This window comes from Electrona antarctica (genome assembly GCF_951216825.1).
Source record: "Electrona antarctica genome assembly, chromosome: 14".
NCBI lineage: Eukaryota > Metazoa > Chordata > Actinopteri > Myctophiformes > Myctophidae > Electrona > Electrona antarctica.
The window spans coordinates 22,122,883-22,129,195 of record NC_136795.1 but is presented as its reverse complement, the minus strand read 5'-3'; the positions used below and the strand labels follow the sequence as shown (position 1 = coordinate 22,129,195).

Below are 6,313 nucleotides of genomic sequence, written 5' to 3'. Positions count from 1 at the left end.
TCTAAGGCTCTGGGCTGGAGATGCGCGTTTTCAATACCGGCGGCCCCGTCTCACCGTGCTGCGCGCATCACGTGATTAAATAAAATGTGGTATCGGATTGGTGCGGGGCGTACTTGCCGATTCCGATATGACCAAATAAGAGCATATCGGAGGGCATTCCGATACAAGTATCGGTATCGGGACATGCCTAGTAGAAACCAGCACCCTCAATCATACATTTAAATGTCTCCTGGTCAGGGAACTTGCGGATGCTCTCCACCAGATAATGGTAGGACTTCCAGTCCCCTGCGACTACCTCCCCCAGCACCGGGATCACCTCCCCCAGCACCGGGAACATCTGGAAACTGTATGCATCATACAGCCTAGAGAACAGAGGGTTGGTCACTTTGCTGAACTCTAATAGGCACAAGAACCTTCCTCCAGGCTTCAGCACTCGCACTGCCTCTTGCCGGGCCTGATCCATGTGGGTGACATTGAGGCATGCCAAAGGCAACAGTGTAAACATCAAATTGGTCATTATCAAAGGGAAACTCCTCTGCGTCTCCCACCACCCAGGACAGGCCGGCGGTGCCGCTGCTCAAGCTGTTGGATTTCTGCTGGCCCACCCTGAGCATCTCCTTGTTGATGTCACAACCACGGCCCTGGACTCCTGGCGGGGCTCGCCGGCCTGCTCCTCTGACGCGTGGTACTTGCTGGAGATGTCCTGCCATGACGGGGTCTGCATGGACCGCAGGGGCCGCCGCTCCTGCTGGGAGCTCACAGAGTCCAGGAAACGGAAGGCAATGTCACCTGTGCCTCCGGCCACATCCAGCAGACGTCCAGGCTGAGGGTTCATGACGTGTAGGAGCCTGTCTTTCCACAGTCTGTGTATGCCTGGACTCATGGCATCGTTCATCACATCATACTTCTGGGCCACGCTCTCAAACACGTCGTACACCTTCTGTGCCTTCTCCGCCTCGGGAACGCTCTGGAAGCCAAAGTGTGCACCGTCGCTGAAACGACGACAGACTGAACGACACACCGTCCACCGTAGCCTCGCTCCAAGCTGTCTGACATTCTCATTTGTATCTGTAGCGTTTACAATGGGATGATCTCGCAGTGCCCTCCAGACGAGCCATGAAAATGTTAGAAAAGTCATGTATCACCTAAAAATAGATAACAGGGATGCAACCAATTTAAAATCAAAATCCGGTAAGCAAGATTATATTTTTTGAGTGTACATTATGAAGTCTAAGTTTCCTTTTCTTTTCTTCCGTGTCTTTGGTGTATCCCTTGCAAGACTGTTCCATAGTACAATAATTGACCTATACGATACAGCTCTCTTCACACAATTGGACTTTGGCAGAGGTAAAGTTATCAGTCCACCTCTCGCCCCACGAGAGAGAAATTAAATGGCTGTTTTATGCTTTTTTGCTGACTTATGCTTACAATATAGGGCAATATTTTGTTTGGTGGTTAGTGTTAGGATAAGACATTTAGAGGTTAGCATAGGGGTCAGAGAGTTATGACAGGCAGATCTGCTATTTTCGGTTTAGGGGTGAAAATGTCAAGGAATTGCAATAACTGCATTCGTAAAATTGCTAAAAATGTTGATGTCGTCACAACTTAATAGTAATGTAGCACGTGCGTGTGTGCGTGCGTGCTCATGTGTGTTGGGCATTGGGGTGTGAGGGTTGCACCTAGTAGAGATTGGTACACAGCAGTGGATGGTGCTAACTGGTGCATTTTTAATGGTGGGGGGGCACTGTGTCCACACACACACACACACACACACACACACACACACACACACACACACACACACACACTCTCTCTCTCTCTCTGCTTACGCAGCTCCTCCTCGTTACCGGCCCATCCACACCTGTCACGGCAACGGAGAGAGAGAGAGAGGGGGGGGAGGGGGGGTCGAGCGACATTTCCCGACCACCCACACCTCCACCCCCCCCCCCCCCCCCCCCCATCTTTCCAACCCCACATTTTTAGACACCTCAATAATTTAGTGCGTGTGTTTACAGAGCGTTGACAAAGTCAAGTGCAGTGGCCCCTGTGTACTGTACGTCCTGGCGGGATGAATAATACATGCGCGCACTGCAGCGCACACCGCCACGCGCCGCGCAGAGATGTGCCTGTGCCGCTATGGAAGAGCCCGGAGATCCACCGGCACCACATAAGCAAGAGTAAATGTCCTGACATTTCAAATATCCACTGTGCCCACAAATGTGCTGAACACACGTAAAACTTGCTCGGACTCCCTGTGAGGGGGCTGGGGGTGGTATGGCTACTACGGTTTATTCCGGAAATAAAAGGTTTTCAGTGGCAGGACAATGTCCTGAAACAGCCGTGAGCGCTCAATAAGATTGTAGTTGTTTAATGTGTCCCGCATTTGAGATGCGAGAGAGAGAGAATTCATACAGGAGGGGAACCACACGTGTTGCAGGTGTGTGTGTGTGTGTGTGTGTGTGTGTGTGTGTGTGTGTGTGTGTGTGTGTGTGTGTGTGTGTGTGTGTGTGTGTGTGTGTGTGTGTGTGTGTGTGTGCGTGCGTGCGTGCGTGCGTGCGTGCGTGCGTGCGTGCGTGCGTGCGTGCGTGCGTGCGTGCGTGCGTGCGTGCGTGCGTGCGTGCGTGCGTGCGTGCGTGCGTGCGTGCGTGCGTGCGTGCGTGCGTGCGTGCGTGCGTGCGTGCGTGCGTGCGTGCGTGCGTGCGTGCGTGCGTGCGTGCGTGCGTGCGTGCGTGCGTGCGTGCGTGCGTGCGTGCGTGCGTGCGTGCGTGCGTGCGTGCGTGCCAGTAGCCAGGCAATAACAGTAGAGAGATGTCTGTTTGGAGCAGTGGCGGACAGATATACTGTATGACCAAACACTGACCTCCTTAGACCGATTACAGACACAATACAAAACAATCCATTTACAGCGTAGCAGCAAATCTAAGGCAAACCTGAAATCGTCTCTGCCAAATCTCTTACATTCTGACTTTGTGATTCTGGACTGCTTCTGAGACTATAGTGTTTTGCATGGTCAATTGACAACTTATTATGTTGAGTCCAAACCTGTGTCCTAGTCAAATGCAAACTTGGATAGACCATGGATAGAGACAATAGTTCCAGTGTAACTATACAGAGCTTTCAGCACCATGGATAGAGACAAAGGTTCCAATGTAACTATACAGAGCTTTCAGCACCATGGATAGAGACCCTAGTTCCAGTGTAACTAACTATACAGAGCTTTCAGCACCATGGATAGAGACCCTATGTCCAGTGTAACTATACAAAGCTTTCAGCACCATGGATAGAGACCCTAGTTCCAGTGTAACTATACAAAGCTTTCAGCACCATGGTTAGAGACCCTAGTTCCAGTGTAACTATACAAAGCTTTCAGCACCATGGATAGAGACCCTATAGTTCCAGTGTAACTATACAAAGCTTTCAGCACCATGGATAGAGACCCTAGTTCCAGTGTAACTATACAAAGCTTTCAGCACCATGGTTAGAGACCCTAGTTCCAGTGTAACTATACAAAGCTTTCAGCACCATGGATAGAGACCCTATAGTTCCAGTGTAACTATACAAAGCTTTCAGCACCATGGATAGAGACCCTATAGTTCCAGTGTAACTATACAAAGCTTTCAGCACCATGGATAGAGACCCTAGTTCCAGTGTAACTATACAAAGCTTTCAGCACCATGGATAGAGACCCTAGTTCCAGTGTAACTATACAAAGCTTTCAGCACCATGGATAGAGACACTAGTTCCCATATATATATAAAATTCAGCGTTCTGACACAGTGACTTTACCTTTGACCTTTGACCACCTACTTATAATCAGTTCATAATGAGTCCAAGTGGTTGATTTGTGCCAAATGTCATGGGACTCCTTCGAGGTGTTGCTGAGATGACGGTTCAAGACTGGTGTGTGTTTTTTTGTCACCAAAAGGTGTCTTTGAATCTTGCTCATCTAGCCCGAAATGTTGACTAATTATTTATTTACAATAGCCCCCCACAGCCCCAACGTGTCAGTGTCGGGAAAATGAAAAGTCCCAACTTTTTGGCTGCGCATAACAAATGCATGAGCTTGTGCGCCGGTGACAGCGAAACAAATAAATCATTGTTATGAGTGGGTCTTTCTCTGTAAATAATGCATCTTGTTAAAAAAGAAACAAAATAAACATGGGGCCTCAGTAGCAACCTGGAGAAGAAGATTGCCATCGGTCTGTCATCGTTTTACTCATGCTCAACTTAAGTTAGACATTCGACGCAATCAGAGCTCGATGGGTGTATGATATCCTTGAATGTGCTTGAACTGAAAGGGTTACTTTTAGGTCAGGAAAACATTGTGAGGAAACACAATTGAATTCACGGTATGGGAAGCTATTTTAACTCCATGACACGCTCTCAATAAAGAAAAGCTTATCACTGTACCATCATTGTACATATATCTAAAACAAACGGAGGCCCAGGTTTGAAGTGTCCTTTACTCACACGGATATGAGCCACGGAAAAAAAGTCCTTGTGCACTTGAGTTTGACTTTGGAAAAGTTCTACAAACACACAGTGTTGATTTAAATCTGAGCATGTGCAAATGGAACCACATGGAATCATAAGAGGTCCATTTGGTTCTGTTTGCACACTCTGCATTACAAACGATGCACACCCATACGTATGCATATAGAATCACACATCCGAGAGTACTTGTCTCGGTAAATGTTCTGCACTGCATGCCACACGGTATCCGAGGAAACTTAGACAAATGTGGCATTCTTGGCCCGATCATGGCGAATGCTCGCCGTTTGCTGTAAAGTCCTGTCTTTTTCGCGACAGGCGCGTTTGAATTAAAATGATGGGGGGTGGGGGGGGCGCGCACGCACATGCACACGCACATGCACACACACACACACACAGACACACGCGCAGACGCATGCACACGCACGCACGCACGCACGCACGCACGCACGCACGCACGCACGCACGCACGCACGCACGCACGCACGCACGTACACACACACACACACACACACACACACACACACACACACACATTCATGCATAATCTGCACTACACCCTCTCCCACATGCACTCCTGGAGATTTGCATGGTTGCACGCACTTATAGCACACGCACTCATACACACACATACTCTCTCTCCTGCATGCATGCAGTTCACCGGGGGTTGGGGGGGAGATGGGTAAGGGGAGTTGACTGTTGATTGAGCGGCTGTCCCTCTCTCCCAGTGCAGATTTATGATGGAGAGGATTTGTGTCCAGTCCGACTCCGGGCGGCTCAAACTTATCTTGCTGATATAGACAGCCTTGTAGATTTCCTGCGAGTGGATTTATGCCTTCTTGTAAGCGGTGCTCTCTGCACTCCGCCGTCGGCCCAAATCCCCTCCGTTTTACGGACGGATTTTGGAGAAAGCAGTATTAGTATTAAAGTATTATATATAATATGCTCAAGTATAAATACTACAGAAATATTCAAAATGACAAATTACAAAGTGCGTTTTCAGAAATTGTCAGAAATGTTCGTGGGGGAAAGAATTATATATTTGAAATGGTGCTCGAGTGATAGTTTTTCAGTCCTTCGTAGAAATGTAGTGGAGTCAAAAGTTAAATATTCTATTTGAAATGTAGCGGAATGGAAGTCATCAGCTTGCATAAAACAAAATGAAAACCGATTACCCCAAAACTGTAGTTACTGAGTTACTGGTGGTGGGTGGTGGGAACTCATTATTACTTCATTTACCCAAGTGCTGTAGCCTATACTTTTACTTTACTTGAGTCAGTGTACATTTTTTATATATACTCCACTACATATAATCTACTTTTAACTCCACTACGATGATTGGACAGCATTAATAGTACTTACTAGTGTAGATTTAGATTATGAATACAAGTCATACTTTGTACATCAACCAATGAAGCCCTATTTTATACTTTGCTTATTCGAAAATAGCCAATTTACAAGCTCACAAGGCAGGACGTGCTGCATTTAACACATTTGTAAAAAGACAACACACAGACTTCTTTTACTTTGGTACTTGAAGTGCATTTATGTATGGTTAATTTTACTAATGTTTTGAGTACAGGCTTTTTTTGTAACAGGCAATTTTTAATTAGTGTGGTATTGCTGCTAAAATAATGCTTCTTCAACCACTGGATTTGAGCGTGCTTTTCTTTTTTTCTCTTGCCCTTTCTGCCACCAGCCATTAACTAGAAAAGTAATTATTTATGCCCGGGCGTAGTGGGGGAGGGGGGGGGGGGGGGGGGGACTTTATAAGGACTCACACTTTATCTAATTTTCCTCCCACCACTGCTGAAGATAGGTG

The 6,313-nt window shown here is 47.3% G+C and overlaps 1 pseudogene across 1 annotated transcript in view; it reads right to left on the bottom strand.

The window, feature by feature from the left end:
* Positions 1-187: 187 nt before the first annotated feature.
* The window catches only part of LOC306937080 (2-methoxy-6-polyprenyl-1,4-benzoquinol methylase, mitochondrial-like), a 68,005-nt pseudogene continuing 61,879 nt past the window's right edge, over positions 188-6,313 (bottom strand). Inside the window, exon 2 of the transcript in view lies at positions 188-992. The product of the transcript in view is annotated as a 2-methoxy-6-polyprenyl-1,4-benzoquinol methylase, mitochondrial-like (transcript). The remainder of the gene's footprint in view (positions 993-6,313) is intronic.